This window comes from Salvelinus fontinalis, chromosome 13, assembly GCF_029448725.1.
Source record: "Salvelinus fontinalis isolate EN_2023a chromosome 13, ASM2944872v1, whole genome shotgun sequence".
NCBI lineage: Eukaryota > Metazoa > Chordata > Actinopteri > Salmoniformes > Salmonidae > Salvelinus > Salvelinus fontinalis.
The window spans coordinates 33,325,932-33,345,659 of record NC_074677.1 but is presented as its reverse complement, the minus strand read 5'-3'; the positions used below and the strand labels follow the sequence as shown (position 1 = coordinate 33,345,659).

General features: G+C 42.4%; 1 pseudogene; it reads left to right on the top strand.

Moving 5' to 3' along the window:
- Positions 1-12,808: 12,808 nt before the first annotated feature.
- On the top strand, positions 12,809-15,568 carry LOC129868454 (olfactory receptor 52D1-like; annotated as a pseudogene).
- The last annotated feature ends 4,160 nt before the right edge of the window (positions 15,569-19,728 follow it).

The window sequence follows — 19,728 nt, the reverse complement described above, 5'->3', positions numbered from 1 at the left end:
ATCAGAGACCAGAAAAATATATCAGTTTACTCATCCAGAGGATCAGGGGTGAAAGAAAGGCAGTACTTTCTCGTATGGAGTACATGTCACATGGAATGAAGCTGGAGAGACGAAGCAGGTACGGGGAGTCAAACATTTAAAACCTTTTGTCAATAGGGGGGCGCCATTTTGACTTTGTAAAAATTCGTTCCCAAATTAAACTGCCTCTTACTCAATTTGCTCGTACAATATGCATATTAGTATTACTATTGGATAGAAAACACTCTCTAGTTTCTAAAACCGTTTGAATTATTTCTCTGAGTGAAACAGAACTCATTCTGCAGCACACTTCCTGTCAGGAAGTGAGATTTCTGAAATCGAGGTCCCTGTTCTAGGGTCAGTTTATAAGTCCCCATGTAAGCTATGGAGCTACATGCACTTCATACGCCTTCCTCTAGATGTCAGTAAGCGGTGAGAATTTGAATGGAGTGGATTGCACCATCTGGGGCACTATAAGGGCTCATGGAACGGAAGTACCGCTCTTTTCAACGGGGCGCCTGGCGCAAGAGGGACATCACAATGGCGTCCTGAAAAGCTTTCGTTTTAGCAGTTCTATATCTCCGGCTCTGATTTAATTAGATTTTTGTCTTAAAAACTTCATAAGGTAGTTAATTTAAACCGACATATAGCAGTTTATATCAGTTTATTGCGATTTTCTGGAATTTCTTTGTCTTGCTCTATCGCGAGTTGGACACCTCTCAGGTGGATGGCTAGCGTTAGCTGCTATTTCTACAGGAGAAGAGAACATCTTTCAACCGAAAGACGATTGTTCTGGAGAAAGGACACCTTGCCCAAGATTCTGATGGAAGCTCAGCAAATAGTAAGCAGTCTTTATGTTGTTAATTCGTATTTATGTTGACAAATGTCAAATAATAATTCCGCCATGAATTTCGGTGCGGTCTCGCTTTAGCGCACGCTGTATGCATAGTAACGTTAATTTTAAAAATCTAACACAGCGGTTGCATTAAGAACTAATGTATCTTTCATTTGCTGTCCAACCTGTATTTTTTTTGTCAAGTTTATGATTACTTATTGATTAGAATAGGTGCCTCTCCAAGATGGCGCCGGACAGATTGCTTGAAGTTTGGCCACTAATCACATTGTATAATCAGGATTTGTGCCGCTAAATATGCACATTTTCGAACAAACACTATATGCATTGTGTAATATGATGTTACAGGACTGTCATCTGATGAAGAATATCAAGGTTAGTCAAAAATGATATACCTTTTGCCTGTTTGTTACGATCGCTAACCTTTGCTGCTGGTAAATGGTTTGTGTTTCTGGCTATTGTGGTAAGCTAATATAATGCTATATTGTGTTTTCGCTGTAAAACACTTAGAAAATCTGAAATATTGTCAGAGCTGCTAGGAGTACTGGGTGGAGGAGTCAAGCGCAGAGAGCAGGTTTCAAGAAAGTGGATTTATTTTCCAATACACAGGGGAAACGATCATGCCCTAAACACACGCATGAAAAGACAAGTCCAAAAACACCGGACTAAACTGTCCCGAGAAAATAATAAAATCCACATCACAATCCAACACCAAATAACAGAATACAAGCCCGCACAAAAGCCAGCGGGCTACCTGCCCTTAAATAGCCTACCCACCAAACTAAACTCAAAACAGGTGCACCCAATCAGCCCAAACTAACAGAAACAAAAAGAAAAGAATCGATGGCAGCTAGTAGGCCGGTGACGACGACCGCCGAGCGCCGCCCGAACAGGAAGAGGCACCATCCTCGGCGGGATTCGTGACAGTACCCCCCCTCTGACGTGCGGTTCCCGCAGCGCGCCGACCCCGGCCTCGAGGACGACCCGGAGGGCGAGGCGCAGGACAATCCGGGTGGCGACGGTGGAAATCAACCAAGAGGGAAGGATCTAAAATGTCACTCCCCGGTACCCAGCACCTCTCCTCCGGACCGTACCCCTCCCAGTCAACGAGGTACTGCAGGCCCCTCACCCGGCGTCTCGAGTCCAGAATAGCTCGTACAGTATACGCCGGGGACCCCTCGATATCCAGAGGGGGCGGAGGGACCTCCGGTACCTCACCTTCCTGAAGGGGACCAGCTACCACCGGCCTGAGGAGAGACACATGAAACGAGGAGTTAATGCGATAGTAAGAAGGGAGTTGCAATCTATAACACACCATCCTCCTCAGGACGTTAAAGGGCCCCACACACTGCGGCCCCAGCTTCCGGCAGGGCAGGCGGAGGGGCAGGTTTCGGGTCGAGAGCCAGACCCTGTCCCCTGGTGCGAACACAGGGGCCTCACTGCGGTGGCGGTCAGCGCTCCTCTTCTGCCGCTCACTGGCCTGCCTGAGAGAGGCCTGGACTGCCCGCCAGTACCCACTCCTCCACCGCAGGAGCTCTGGAGCGCTGTACCCACTCCTCCACCGCAGGAGCTCTGATGCCACGGAGCCAGGACCGGCTGGTACCCCAATACGCATTCAAATGGCGACATGTTAGTTGAGGAGTGGCGGAGTGAGTTCTGGGCCAACTCTGCCCACGGGACGTACCTTGCCCATTCTCCTGGCCGGTCCTGGCAATACGACCTCAGAAACCTACCCACTTCCTGGTTCATTCTTTCCACCTGCCCATTACTTTCGGGGTGATACCCAGAGGTAAGGCTGAACGAGACCCCCAGACGTTCCATAAACGCCCTCCACACCCGGGACGTGAACTGGGGACCTCGATCAGATACGATGTCCTCCGGCACCCCCTAGTGCCGGAAGACATGGGTAAATAGAGCCTCCGCAGTCTGTAGGGCCGTAGGGAGACCAGGCAATGGAAGGAGACGACAGGACTTAGAAAACCGATCCACAACGACCAGAACGATAGTGTTCCCCTTAGACGGGGGTAGATCAATCTACTGATAAATGAGACCATGGCCGTTGTGGAACCGGGAGGGGTTGTAACTTCCCTCTCGGCAGGTGCCTAGGAGCCTTACTCTGTGCGCATACCGAGCAGGAAGAGACATAGAGTCTCACGTCCTTAGCCAAGGTGGGCCACCAGTATTTCCCCCTAAGACCCCGCACTGTCCTCTCAATCCCCGGATGACCCGAAGAAGGTAGTGTATGAGCCCACCGAATCAATCGATCACGAACACCAAGCGGTACATACCTAAGGCCAGTCGGACACTGGGACAGCACAGGTTCTACCCTCAACGCCCGCTCGATGTCCGCGTCCACCTCCCATACCACCGGGGCCACCAGACAAGAGGCTGGAAGGATGAGAGTCGGATCTATGGGCCGGTCATCCGTGTCATAGAGTGTTGAGGGAACCTGGTCGGTAAGAGATCGTAAATCTAAAACGAGTAAAGAACATGGCCCACCTAGCTTGACGCGGATTCAGTCTCTTCGCCTCTCGGATATACTCCAGATTGCGGTGGTCAGTCCAGATGAGAAAAGGGTATTTAGCCCCCTTGAGCCAGTGTCTCCACACCTTCAGGGCTTTTACCATAGCTAGTAACTCCCGGTCCCCCACATCATAGTTCCGCTCCGCCGGCTCCAGCTTCTTAGAAAAGAAAGCACAGGGACGGAGCTTCGGTGGCGTGCCCGAGCGCTGTGATAGCACGGCTCCAACAGCAGCCTCGGACGCATCCACCTCCACTATGAACGCTAACGAAGGGTCCGGATGCGCCAACACGGGAGCCTCAGTAAACCTTGCCTTCAACTGGTTGAAGGCTCCATCTGCCTCGGCCGACCACCGTAGACGCACCGGCCCCCCCTTCAGCAGTGAGGTAATGGGTGCCGCCACTTGGCCAAAACCCTGGATAAACATCCGGTAGTAATTGGCAAACCCTAAAAACCGCTGCACCTCCTTTACCGTGGTCGGAGTCGGCCAATTACGCACGGCGTAAACGCGGTTACACTCCATCATCACCCCCCGAGGTGGAAATGCGATAACCCAGGAAGGAAACGGCTGGTTTGGAGAACACACATTTCTCAGCCTTGACGTACAGGTCATGCTCCAGCAGTCGCCTAAGCACCCTGCGCACCAGGGAGACATGCGCGGCGCGTGTGGCAGAATAGATCAAGATGTCATCAATATATACTACCACACCCTGCCCCTGCAAGTCCCTGAGAATCTCATCTACAAAGGATTGGAAGACGGCTGGAGCATTCTGCAACCCATACGACATGACGAGGTACTCATAGTGGCCTGATGTGGTACTAAACGCTGTTTTCCACTCGTCTCCTCCCCGAATACGCACCAGATTATACGCGCTCCTGAGGTCCAGTTTTGTGAAAAAACGCGCTCCGTGGAATGATTCCATCGCCGTAGCGATGAGAGGTAGTGGATAACTAAATCCCAATGTGATTGAATTTAGACCTCGATAATCAATGCACGGACGCAGTCCTCCCTCCTTTTTACTCACAAAAAAGAAACTCGAGGAGGCGGGTGACATGGAGGGCCGAATGAACCCTTGTCCCAGAGCTTCCGTGACATATGTCTCCATAGCCAACGTCTCCTCCTGTGACAATGGGTACACGTGACTCCTGGGAAGTGCAGCGTTCTCCTGGAGGTTTATCACGTAATCCCACCGTCGATGAGGTGGTAATTTGGTCGCTTCTTTCTTACTAAAAGCAATAGCCAAATCGGCATATTCTGGGGGAATGCGCACAGTGGAAACCTGGTCTGGACTCTCCACCGACGTGGCACCGATGGAAACTCCCACACACCTACCTGAACACTCATCTGACCACCCCTGAAGAGCTCCCTGTCGCCAGGAAATGAGGGGATTGTGAATGGCTAGCCAGGGAACCCCCAACACCACTGGAAACCCAGGTGAATCAATAAGGTAAAAACTGATCTGCTCCCTATGATCCCCCTGGGTTACCATGTCCAGCGGAATCGTGGCCTCCCTGACCAGCCCTGACCCTAACGGTCGGCTATCTAGGGAGTGCACGGGAAAAGGTGGGTCTATCTGCACCAGCGGAATACCCAATTTACGGGCGAGTCCGCGATCCATAAAACTCCCAGCTGTGCCTGAGTCGACTAGCGCCTTATGCTGAAGAGAGGGGAAAAACGCAGGGAGAAAAAATAACCAAAAACATGTGACCAACAGGGAGCTCTAGGTGAGTCTTGTGCCTACTCACCTGGGGTGGCCGAGGAGTATTCCGCCTGCCATCCCAACTCCCAGATGGACTCCTCCAGCACCGGTCCGAAGTGTGTCCCCTCCGGCCACAGTAGGTGCAAGAGGAGCCACCTCCTCCGGTCCCCCTAGATGCAGCTCCTCCCAACTCCATCGGAGTTGGAGCGGGAGGGCTGGGAGGTGGAATGGACAGGCCCCCCTCTGAACGCCCGCAGGCAGCTAGCAAGTTATCTAGTCGGATCGACATGTCTATCAGTTCATCGAGGGAGAGTGTGGTGTCCCGACAAGCTAGCTCCCGGCGGACGTCCTCCCGGAGGCTGCAACGGTAACGGTCTATTAAGGCCCTGTCATTCCACCCCGCACCAGCAGCCAAGGTCCGGAACTCTAAAGCGAAATCCTGGGCGCTCCTCGTCTCCTGTCTGAGGTGGAACAGACGCTCACCCGCCGCTCGGCCCTCTGGTGGGTGGTCGAACACCGCTCGAAACCGGCGGGTGAACTCCGCGAAATGGTCCCGAGCCGAGTCTGGGCTGTTCCAGACTGCGTTGGCCCAGTCCAGGGCCCTCCACGACAAACAGGAGACAAGGAGGCTTACACTCTCCTCACCCAAGGGAGTCGGACGCACGGTAGCCAGGTAAAGCTCAAGCTGGAGCAGAAATCCCTGGCAACCAGCCGCTGCTCCCTCGTACACCCTCGGGGGGGGGTGAGACGCAATGTGCTGGTCCCAGCCGAAGACACTGTAGGAGTGGGTTGTGTCGTCTGCAGGGGAGCTGAAGGGGGCGTTGGGAGACCACTCCTCTCCCATCGTTCCATCCTCTCCATCATCTGGTCCATCGCTGACCCGATACGATGAAGGACAGCTGTATGATGATGGACACGCTCCTCCATAGTTGGGAGAGGGGTGGTCGCTGCTTCTGCTGACTCCATGGTGGTGCGGGCTTCTGTCAGAGCTGCTAGGAGTACTGGGTGGAGGCGTCAAGCGCAGAGAGCAGGTTTCAAGAAAGTGGATTTATTTTCCAATACACAGGGAAAACGATCATGCCCTAAACACACAGGCCAATGAAAAGACGAGTCCAAAAACACCGGACTAAACTGTCCCGAGAAAATAATAAAATCCACATCACAATCCAACACCAAATAACAGAATACAAGCCCGCACAAAAGCCAGCGGGCTACCTGCCCTTAAATAGCCTACCCACCAAACTAAACTCAAAACAGGTGCACCCAATCAGCCCAAACTAACAGAAACAAAAAGAAAAGAATCGATGGCAGCTAGTAGGCCGGTGACGACAACCGCCCGAACAGGAAGAGGCACGATCCTCGGCGGGATTCGTGACAAATATTGGCTGGATTCACAAGATGTGTGTCTTTCATTTGCTGTACGCTGTGTATTTTTAAGAAATGTTTTATGATGAGTAATTAGGTAATACACGATGGTCTCTGTAGTTATTCTAATTGCTTTGGTGAGAGTTGTGATGGTGGCTGCAATGGTAAACTATGATTTATACCTGAAATATGCACATTTTTCTAACAAAACATATTTATTGTATTGCATATGTGATCAGACTGTCATCTGATGAAAGTGTTTCTTGGTTAGTGGCTATTTATATCTTTATTTGGTCGAATTTGTGATAGCTACCTATGCAGGAAAAAAATGGTGGAGTAAAAAAAGTGCCGTCTTTTGCTAACGTGGTTAGCTAATAGATTTACATATTGTGTATTACGTGTAAAACATTTTAAAAATCAGAAATGATGGCTGGATTCACAAGATGTGTATCTTTCATCTGGTGTCTTGGACTTGTGATTTAATAATATTTATATGCTAGTATTTACTTGTGACGCTATGCTAGGCTATGCTAGTCAGCTTTTTTACTAGTGGGGGTGCTCCTGGACCCGGGATTGGGAGGAAGTAGAAGTTAATAAAGAACGGACATGGAACGAGACAGGAACAGCGTCAGCACACAAGAAAAGAAAGACACAAAACAATGCATCAGCAGGGAACAGAGCAGGGAAACTGACAAATATAGGTGAGGTAATAAACAGATGATAAGTGAGTCCAGGTGAGTAGAAATATCGCTGAAGCGCGTGACGAGGTGTGCGTAATTGATGGCAGGAGTGTGTGATGCAGGCCAGAGGGCGCCAGGTGAGGGAAGAGCGGGAGCAGATGTGACAGTACAAGCCAAATAAATAGTGCTGGTACCGGTAAAACGTCAGCTTATCACAATAATTAAAACAAAGATGAATAGAAAACTGTAGGCTATTACACCATCATTTATCATTTACGCCTGTCAGATGCATGAAAAATTAGCAAATGTACTTAAAAACAGGTGGTATAAGCGGTGTGGTTCTACATGAACACAACATTCTTGCCAATGCAAAGATGACTGGCTGGGGTTGAAACGCGTGCGGACAGCAGTGGACGTGCATCAAACAATTCAGGCTAAAAGTGTGCCTAATGCCAGTCAGCAAATGTCATAAAAAATGTTGGTGTTTTAATTGACGTCTCTTTCCGTTCATCAAATGGCAGGTGCCATGATTTGAATTATTTAAGATTGAACAAATGTGCACAGGTAGCCTACTTTTGGAAGTGATTTGTTTTACAATCATATGAAAACATAAATTCCTGGTTACAGTTAAATTCTGTCTTTATTATTCAGCTCATTAAAAAAAATCCACATAGGAGGTCCCATACAGGGAAGAAAAGGATATAGTGTACTTGACATTTTAGTGAACTATTGCTTCAAAAATGTGTGATGAACATGAATGAATATATTTGATGATATGATTAGAAAGAATGAAGGGTATTTTCTTTCAATAGTCATTAATTGTCTAACTTTCTAATGAAATAATTGTAACATTCTGTACCAGATAGAACCTTTTTACTAAACCCAGATTGACATTACAGAACTACAAGGTTCAATTTGCAACTCCGTAAAAAATTGGTTTTAAGAATGTCTCAGGATTTGCGCTTTAACTGGCTCACCAAGAAACAAATATAAAAATGATGTTTTTAGACTTAAATGCCTACTTAAAACGTGATATATAAAGCATTGCAAACATCTCAACCAGACGGTTGAGTTGCCCAATTAGGAATTAGTATTAGAATTTGCATAGACTTTTAAAATCATCAAAAATTGACTTAACATTATGTCTGCTTCAGTTACTCATAATGGAAGGGACAGTTGTGTGCCAAAACATGAAAATTAAAATATACAGTACCAGTCAAAAGTTTGGACACACCTATTAATTCAAGGGTTTTTCTTTATTTTTACTATTTTCTACATTGTAGAATAATAGTGAAGACATCAAAACTATGAAATAACACATATGGTATCATGTAGCAACCAAAAAAAGTGTTAAAGAAATCAAAATATATTTCAGATTTTAGATTCTTCAAAGTAGCCAGCCTTTGCCTTGATGACAGCTTTGCACACTCTTGGCATTCTCTCAACCAGCATCATGAGGTAGTCACCTGGAATGCATTTCAATTAACAGGTGTGCCTTGGTAAAAGTTAATTGTGGAATTTCTTTCCTTTCCTAATGCATTTGAGCCAATCAGTTGTGTTGTGACAAGTTAGGGGTGGTATACAGGGATAGCTCTATTTGGTGAAAGACCAAGTCCATATTATGGCAAGAATAAGCAAAGAGAAATGACAGTCCATCATTACTTTAAGACATGAAGGTCAGTCAAGAACTCTGAAAGTTTCTTCAAGTGCAGTCGCAAAAACCATCAAGCGCTATGATGAAATTGGCTCTCATGAGGACCACCAGAGTCAAGGAAGAACCAGAGTTACCTCTGCTGCAGAGGATAAGTTCATTAGAGTTACCAGCCTCAGAAATCTGCAATTAACTGCACTTCAGATTGCAGTCCCAGTAACAGACACATCTCAACATTAACTGTTCAGAGGAGACTGCGTGAATCAGGCCAAACTTTTGTACAAACTTTTGACTGGTATGTATGTAAATGAATGCATTAACTGTTAATAATGGTGCCCATAATACCTGTAAAATTAAATGTACTGAATAATATTGAAGATAACAGGCAAACAGTAAATACTGAAATTAATATGAAAATATTATTCTATTTACACAGACCAAAAAATTCCATAACAATATTTCTCCATTGTCCAAATAATATTCATTTAATGGGCATCTCAAACACCTGGTAGACAACATTTTTCTAGAGTTCCTAAAATGATAAAACAACATTTGAATAATTTCATCATTCCAAAATTATGTTTTAGAGGTCAACAACATTTTACAGTCAAAATTTCCAATTTTATGTACAGTGCCTTCGGAAAGTATTCAGATCCTTCGATTTTTTCCCACATTTGTTACGTTACAGCCTTATTCTAAAATGTATTAAATATTTCCCCCCCCCCCCCTTGCATCAATACTAACACAATACCACATAATGACAAAGCAAAAACTGTTTTTTTAGAAAGGTTACTAATTTATAAAAATCTAAAATACTGAAATGTCACATTTACATAAGGATTCAGACCCTTTACTCAGTACTTTGTTGTAACACCTTTGGCAGCGAATACAACCTCAAATCTTCCTGGGTATGATGCTACAAGCTTGGCACAGCTGTATTTGGGGAGTTTCTCCCATTCTTCTCTGCAGACCCTCTCAAGCTCTGTCAGGTTGGATGGGGAGAATTGCTGCACAGTTATTTTCAGGTCTTTCCAGAGATGTTCGATCGAGTTCAAGTCCGGGCTCTGGCTGGGCCACTCAATGACATTCAGAGACTTGTCCCGAAGCCACTCCTGCATTGTCTTGGCTGTCTGCTTAGTGTCGCTCTCCTGTTGGAAGGTGAACCTTCACCCTAGTCTGAGATCCTGAGCACTCTGGAGCAGGTGTTCATCAAGGATCTCTCTGTACTTTGCTCTGTTCATCTTTGCCTCAATCCTGACTAGTCTCCCAGTCCCTGCCACTGAAAAACATCCTCACAGCATGAGGCTGCCACCACCATGCTTCACCGTAGGGATGGTGCCATGTTGCCGCCAGAACTGACACTTGGCATTCAGGCCAAAGAGTTCAATCTTGGTTTCATCTGACCAAAGAATCTTGTTTCTCATGTTCTGAGAGTCCTTTAGGTGACTTTTGGCAAACTTCAAGCGGGCTGTCATGTGCCTTTTACTGAGGAGTGGCTTCCGTCTGGCCACTCTACCATAAAGGTCTAATTGGTGTAGTGCTGCAGAGAGGTTGTCCTTCTGGAAAGTTCTCCCATCTCCACAGAGGAAGTCTGGAGCGCTGTCAGGGCCCTTCTCCCCTGATTGCTCAGTTTGGCCGGACAGCCAGCTCTAGGAACTGCTTCCAAACTTCATACATTTAAGAATGATGGAGGCCACTGTGTTCTTGGGGACATTCAATGCTGCAGAACATTTTTGGTACCCTTCCCCAGATCTGTGCCTCAAGACAATCCTGTCTCTGAGCTCTACGTATAATTCCTTCGACCTCATGGCTTGGCTTTTGCTCTGACTTGCACTGTCAACTGTGGAACTTTATATAGACAGGTGTGTGCCTTTCCAAATCATGTCAAATCAATTGAATTTACCACAGGTGGACTCCAATCAAGGATGATCAATGGAAACAGGATGCACTTGAGCTCAATTTCGAGTCTCATTGCAAAGGGTCTGAATACCTATGTAAATAAGGTATTCCTGTTTTCTGTTTTTAATACATTTGCAGAAAATTCTGAAAACCTGTTTTCGCTTTGTCATTATGGGGTATTGTGTGTAGATTGATGAGGAAATGTATTATTTTATTTTATTTAGTCATTAATATAACATGTGGAAAATGTCAAGGGGTCTGAATACTTTCCGAAGGCACCGTATAATTAATACTGAAAATGTGTGATTAATGAGGTTTGGTTTGCTACGCGTTCACATCCTGCCAGCATGCTCAGCACAACAACAGTTTATGACTGAGGGCTGGCCTCCCCGACCACCATCCACGCCAAAACCCTCAAACAAAACTCCAACAACTACCACCCCTGCCAATATGTTTGTCAAATGGTGGAAAGCTGAACCTCGTGAATGTAGTAGTAGTGCAAACTTTGGAGAGGTGTGTGACCACTTGGAGACGCCAGTTAGTCCTTTTACGCAAACCTTGTCATTTTTTTGTCTTATGTTGCACCTACCTGACATTTTCCATAAATATTGTTATTATGTTACTGAATGTACAGTATCCATGTCACGCCCTGACCTTAGAGAGCCATTTTATTTCTCTATTTGTTTAGGTCAGGGTGTGATTTGGGTGGGCATTCTATGTTTTCTATTTCTTTGTTTTTGGCCGAGTGTGGTTCCCAATCAGAGGCAGCTATCTATCGTTGTCTCTGATTGGGAATCATACTTAGGCAGCCTTTTTCCCACCTATGTTGTGGGTAATTATTTATTTTCTCTGTGTGTTTGTGTGCACCATGTTTGTTTCTGTTTACCTGTTCTTATTTGTGAAGGTTTCACTACGATTAAAAGAAATGTGTAATTACATGCACGCTGCGCCTTGGCTCATCTATGACAGGGAGTTTAAAGACAGTGAACGTGACAATCCAAAGTATTTTCAGTAAAGGATTAAGGAAAAGGTTTTCACAAAAATGTGTTTGGTCACGGAATATAATTTAAAAGTATGCATTAATTAGGAGTCTGTAATATATAATAGTTGGCAAAAATGAATGTAGACATTAATAAATGCATTTCTATATCTTCCAAAACCTTTCAAACAATAGTGGAGGATAACAAACATTGTGGTGCAGTGGCTTCAAAACAGTGCACCCTGTCAGTCATCATTTATATACATAACTGTCAAAAAGAAACATGAGGTGACAGAGGTTGGTTGAGTGGTAAAACCGTCAAGTCTAGAGAACACATATCCCTTACTGGAGACTGAGGTTCAAATCCTGTTTATGTTTTGTCCACCTATGCCAATCACCCACTATTCTTCCTGAAAAGGGCAATGTAATTCCATTTTGCCTTTAAAAACTAACATGAAAAATTGACTGCACACACAATGCCAAAATGGACTAGCTTACATCACTCAAGTTACAATCTGAAGCAGTTGCCAATTATTTTTCATGGAGTTTGATTTCACCAGAGGCCTCCAACCTTGTAACCATGGGAGTTTGGGAGTTTGGGTTGGGAGTATTACCATGTTCAGAGTTTTGGATAAAAGGCTGTGATGCTGTTTCAGTCTTGAGGGGTGGAAGATCATCTCACCCTTTTTGTTAGTGTTATACTTCAACAATTTATGTCAGGTACAATCCTTCTTATGTTATCTAATGTGCTTGTTGTGATGCTGATGTTTTATATCTGTTAGAGTTGAAAGTGTTATTGTGTCCATTGTATCTACATCTATTGAATTATACAACATTGAATTATAGTCAGTTGATGTTCTCTTTTGTGAAATCTATTATGTTGGTTTGTTTTTGGTTACTTTTTTCACTTTTTCATGAAATCATTTGGTTAAATATATTGACAGTAATTGTTCTAAAACAGTAAGTATTTAATGAGCGACATTAATGAGAGGCAAGGTAATGAACAAGGATTATCAAATTGTATTTGTTGCTTGGTAGACCTTTTTTTAAAGTCATAATACCACTGCTATTTATTTGGTATTTATTATTAAATAACTTTATTGCATTCTCCTCCAGGTTGTGACATTCACTCTGGGTGGAAAATGGAGAACCACACCTACCCTAAGAACATGTTCCTTCTGGAGGGGTTAAAGGTCACTCAACAGTCCTCCTACCCTGCCTTCATCCTTCTCCTCATCATCTACATCTTCACGATGGTGTCCAACATCGGCCTCATACTACTGATCTCCATGGAGAGGAGCCTGCACCAGCCCATGTACATCCTCTTCTGCAACCTACCTCTCAATGACGCTCTTGGAGCCACGGTTATCGTCCCTCGTTTGCTGAGTGACATATTCGTGGCAAGCACAGACCGCTACATTAACGACATTGCGTGTGCCGTCCAAGCATTTTGCGACCACATGTTTGTCACATACAATACTGATTATCATGGACTTTGATAGATATGTGGCCATCTGCAACCCCCTGCGATACGCCACCATCATGACCAAAAGGATGATTGCAAAACTGACTGCTTTTGCCTGGGGGTCTGCCTTTCTGCTTGTGGGGGTCCTCCTGGGCCTCACACTCAGCCTGTCACGATGCAGATCTGAAATCTTCAACACCTTCTGTGACAATGCCTCGTTATTCAAGCTCTCCTGTGAAAGCATTATTATTAACAATATCTATGGACTCACTTTTACCGTCCTACTCTTGGGGTCCTCCAAAGGGAGTGTGACACTAACATACCTTAAAACCTCTACCGCTTCTCTCTCCCGGATCCGGAATCCTCCTCATCAAAAAAGCTGACTAGCATAGCCTAGCCTAACGCGACAGGGATATCATATACTATAATTTTCATGAAATCACAAGTCCAATACAGCAAATGAAAGATAAACATCTTGTGAATCCAGCCATCATTTCCTATTTTTAAAATGTTTTACAGCGAAAACACAATATGTATTTCTATTAGCTAACCACAATAGCAAAAGACTCAACCGCATATTTTTACCATTTTTCTACCGCATAGGTAGCTATCACAAAACCGACCAAATAGAGATATAATTAGTCACTAACCAAGAAACAACTTCATCAGATGACAGTCTTATAACATGTTATACAATAAATTTATGTTTTGTTCGAAAATATGCATATTTCAGGTATAAATCATAGTTTTACATTGCAGCTACCATCAAAAATATCACCAAAGCAGCCAGAATAATTACAGAGAGCAACGTGAAATACCAAAATACTCATCATAAAACATTTATGAAAAATACATGGTGTACAGCAAATGAAAGACAAACATCTTGTGAATCCAGCCAATATTTCAGATTTTTTAAGTGTTTTACAGCGAAAACACAATATAGCATTATATTAGCTTACCACAATAGCCAAACACACAACCGCATTAATTCATCGCATAGATAGCATTTGCAAAAACCAGCAAAATATATAAAATGAATCACTAACCTTGACCAACTTCATCAGATGACAGTCTTATAACATCAGGTTATACAATACACTTATGTTTTGTTCGAAAATGTGCATATTTAGAGCTGCAAACCGTGGTTATACATTGTGAATATGTAGCATCGATTCACCAAATTGCCGGGAAATATTTTGGACACTCACCTAATCTGACCAAAGAACTCATCGTAAACTTTACTAAAAAATACATGTTGGACAGCAAATGTAAGATACACTAGTTCTTAATGCAACCGCCGTGTTAGATTTTTAAAAATAACTTTACCATAACAAACAGCTTACGTTATAGCGAGACAGCGCCCAAAAAAAGGGCAGATAATAGGACTAAACATTTTCCACAGAAATACGAAATAACATCATAAATTGTTCTTACTTTTGCTGAGCTTCCATCAGAATCTTGTACAAGGAGTCCTTTGTCCAGAATAAATCGTTGTTTGGTTTTAGAATGTCCTTCTCTCCTGTCGAATTCGCTCCACAAGGCTAGCCAATGTTGATGACGTTCCCAATTTCTCTCGACGCAGAGAACGGAAAACTCCAAAAGTCCCATTAAACGTTGAAAAAGCTGATGAAACTCGGTTGAAAAAACCTACTTTATGATGTTTTTCTAATATCTATCAAATAAAAACAGAGCTGGAGATATTAGCCATGTATACCGAACGCTTATCATAAGACAACATGGAGGCACTTCCCGCGCCGGGGTAGAGAAAATAAATTCTGGTCACGTCATTCCAAGAGCTCTTGTTTGACCTCAGATCAAGCTAGACACCCCATTCCACCTTCCACTGCCCGTTGACATCTAGTGGAAGGCGTATGCAGTGTATGCATATCCATAAATATTAGGCAATTGAATAGGCAGGCCCTGGAACAGAGCATCGTTTTAAGATTTTTCACTTCCTGTCTGGAAGTTTGCTGCAAAATGAGTTCTGTTTTACTCACAGATATAATTCAAACAGTTTTAGAATCTTGAGAGTGTTTTCTATCCAGTAGTAATAATAATATGCATATTGTACGATCTAGAATAGAGTACGAGGCCGTTTAAATTGGGCACGATTTTTTCCCAAAGTGAAAACAGCGCCCCCTATTCACAAGAAGTTTTAAGATAGCTATTGTGTGTGTGAGAAACAAAAACAGGGTTCTGAATAGCAGGGCCTTGCAGACCTGCTCCACACCTGTCTGTGTACATCATCATGCTGGTATCCGGTTTCACCATCATCTTTCTCAATCGCTTCCCTCAGTGGGCCGACCACAGGAAACTGTCAGCCATTTTGTTTCATGTGGTTCCTCCTTGGCTCAATCCTATTATCTACGGTCTGCAGACCAAAGCGATCAGACAGAAAATCTTCAACAAGTTTCATAATAATAAAGTGACTGTATGATGAATGGTTGTAGGAAAAAAATGTATTAGATCTTATCTCTCTCTCTCTCTCAAATTCAAATTCAAATTCAAATTCAAGCTGCTTTATTGGCATGAAAAACATTGTGTCAATTTTGCCAAAGCAACATACAATATATACATTGTAATATACAATATACATTGTAATAAAATTATAAACAATGACAAATAATAATATAGAATGGCAGTAAATAATAATACAAAATTAAATATAAAAATAGTAACAATAAAATGGTAACAGTCAATAATCAAACGTAATGTAATAAAAAAATGAAACTATAACTAACTTATAACTAAATAACGGTCATCTTCACCATTACATTGGTACTACAACTACTATCATCATTACCACTACTATCACCACCACCATCATTAAACTGCTATCATTACCATTACCACCCATACCATTACTACTTGGAATGATAAACAACAATAATAATAGTAATAACAATAACAGTAATAACAATAACAGTCATAATAAGTAACAGTCATAATACTGCTTACTATGCAGATGTTATTATTCAGTGTCCCTCAGGCTATGGCAGACAAATATTTATTTGGCTGCAAGAGGAGCCATTGCTCCTTCGTCCATGAGTATTTTTAGCTTTTCCTCTGGGTTTAATAAGTAAAAATTTGGAATAAATGTAGACATTTCTGTGAATAATGAATCTCTTGGTGAGGAATATTTATCACAGTAAAGGAGAAAGTGCATCTCTGTTTCTACACCCCTTGTCGTGCAGTGACCACATACATGCTCCTCTTTGGGTAGTCATGTCTTTTTATGTCTGCCGGTTTCTATTGCCAATCGGTGGTCACTCAGCCTGTACTTGGTAAGGATCTGTCTCTGCTTCGTATCTCTGACAGAGTAGAGATATTCAGCCAATTCATATTCTCTGTTTAGGGTCAGATAGCAATTTAGTCGGCTTTGGGATTTTGTTTCGTTTTTCCAATGTTGTATATATGAGTCCTTTGATTGGTTCATGATTTTGTTTATTGGAATTCTTTCTTTTGAAGCAGTGCTGGTGTCAGCTTGGTTTGTGAGGTCCAACACCAGCTGATTGAGAGGGCTCGTTTCTGGGCTCAGCTCTTGGGTTTGAAGTGCTTTAAATTGCAGACTCGAATTTGGACTTGAATTTAGATGTAGCCAAAAATTTTATGCTTTTCTGTATTTTCATTATTACTGGAAAGCGGCCCAATTCTGCCCTACATGCATTAGTTGGTGTATTTCTCTGGACTTGTAGGATTTTCCGACAGAATTCTGCATGTAGGGCTTCAATTGGATGTTTGTCCCACATTTTAAAGTCCAGTTTATTGAGTGGCCCCCAAACCTCACTTCCGTAAAGAGCTATTGGTAGGATTACACTGTCAATATTTTGGTCCATATTCTAATTGGGATGTTGATTTTGAATAATTTCCTTTTTATTGCATACAATGCTCTGCGGGCTTTTTCTTTGAGTGCATTCACTGCCCTATTAAAGTTTCCCGATGCAGATATGGTCAGACCAAGGTAGGTGTAATTTTTTGTGTGTTCAATGATGGTGTTGTTCAGGGTGAATTTATATGTGTGTTTCTGACATCTGTTTTGTTTTTGGAAAATCATGATTTTAGTTTTTGGGAAATTTACTGCCAGGGCCCAATTATGGCAATATTGCTCTAGAATATTAATGTTCTGTTGAAGACCTTCTTTGGTTGGTGATAGAAGAACCAAGTCATCAGCATTTAGCAGGTATTTCACCTCTGTGTCAAATAGTGTGAGTCCTGGGGCTGGAGAATTGTCCAACATGTCTGCTAATTCATTGATATAAATGTTGAAAAGATTTGGACTCAAACTACAGCCTTGTCTCACACCTCGACATTGTGAAAAGAATTCTGTTCTTTGTTTTGTTTTTTTATTGCACACTTGTTTTCTGTGTACATACATTTTATTAAGTCATACACCTTACCACCAAGCCCACTTTGGAGAATTTTGTAGAATAGCCCTTCGTGCCAAATAGAATCAAATGCTTTTTTAAAGTCAATAAAGCAAGCAAAGATTTTGCCCTCTTTTTTTGATGGATGTGTTCATTAATTAGTGTGTGTAAGGTGTATATATGGTCAACAGTGCGATGGTTAGGGAGAAAGCCAATTTGACATTTAGTTATTAGATTTTTTTCTTGAAGAAAGGTTTAAATTCTTGAATTCAAAATGCTACAGAAAACCTTTCCCTTTTTTTTTACTGTTTACAGAAATCCCCCTGTAATTATTGGGGTCTGATTTGTCTCCACTTTTGTGGATAGGGGAGATGAGCCCCTGGTTCCAGACATCAGGGATGCAGCCAGAAGTTAAAACCATGTTGAACAATTTAAGCACAGCATTTTGCAACTCAGGTGTGCTGTTTTTCAGCATTTCATTTCTGATGTTGTCTAGACCACAAGCCTTCTTTGATTTAATAGATTTGAGCTTTTCATTTAGTTCTTGTTGGGTTATTGGGTAATCTAATGGATTTTGGTTGTTTTTAATGACTGATTCAAGGATGTTCAATTTTTCTTTAATTTCTAATTGGTTGTTTTAAGTCTTTTTGTGGGATGTTTTTGTATATATTATCAAAATAAGTTTTCCAAATTCCTACATCTTGTATGGCTAAATCTTGTGGCTTTGTTGTGCTTAAATTGTTCCACATGTCCCAGAACTGATTTTGTTCAATTGCGTTTTCAATTTCATCAAGTGTCTTGTTGGTATAATTCAGTTTCTTGCGTTTAAGTGTATGTTTATACTTTTTCAGAGTTTCAAAGTATTCATATCGTAGCTCTGGGTTGTTTTGCTGCTTATGTTTTTTGTTTGACATTTGTCTTAGGTGTTTTCTAATTGTTTTACATTCATTATCAAACCATTTGTCAGAAATATTTTGTTTTTTGTTTCTGATGTTGCATTTCTTTGGTTTTCTCAAATTTGCTTTCGATGCTGCTTTTTGGAATATGCAGTTGATGTTTAGAGTAGCCGAATTGACACCATCTTTATTGTTTTGGTATTGTGAGTTATTGAAAAACTGTATAGAGTTCATCATTTCATTTGAGTTCAATGTTCCAATGAATCTCTCTGCACTGTTTGGAGCCCATCTGTATGATTGGTTTATGTTGTAGAGTTTATTGGGCAGTTTTTTTTTATGAATATTGCCAGTTAATTTCTTCAAAAACACGTTGATCTGACTGTGATCTGACAATGGTGTCTGTGGTCTGACAGTGAATGCACTAATGGAGGAGGGGTCAATGTCCATGATGGCATAATCGACTACACTTGTCCCAAAAGCTGAGCAGTAAGTTAACTGACCTAAAGAGTCCCCTCTGATTCTACCATTAAGCATGTACAGGCCTAAGGCTCGACAGAGATGCACTAACTCCTTCCCATTTTTGTTCAGTATTTGGTCAGGACTGTTTCTATTATTTATAATAGGGCTACTGTACAAGGAGGGGTAACCAAATATGTGGTGGTTACCTCCCGCATCAGTGTAGTCAGGCTCAGAACCTGTTCTTGCATTGAAATCTCCACAAAGAAGCACTTTACCCTCTGCCTGAAATGTAATGATTTCTGTATGGAGATTGTCAAAAAACTGATCATCATAATATGGTGAATCTGAAGAAGGAGCATAAGCTGCACATATGTACACGTCATTATCAAAATAGATTGTACCTTTGTTAAGTTTTAGCCAAATGTGACTGGTATCTTTTTTCATTTCATTCAGTGCCAAGTCCTGCTTATGCCAAATGATGATTCCACCTGAGTCTCGGCCCCGTTTAACATTTTTATGTTTGATTGATGGTAGTAAACTTTCTCTATAGCCTGAGGGACACTGAGTATCTATGTCTCCACGACACCATGTTTCCAGTAGGATTATGATGTCCTGTCCCTGAATGTTTTTAATAAATTCTGGATTTGTTGTTTTATAACCAAAATGTGAAGAGTAAAGGCCCTGGATATTCCAAGAGCTGATAGTTAATGATCTCATTTATAATAAGTGATATTCACTGGTTTGAGTAAAGTACATTAAAAAAAAGTTTAAAAAAAAGAATATATATATATTTATACATATACATACATATACATACATACACACACACACACACACACACACACACACACACACACACACACACACACACACACACA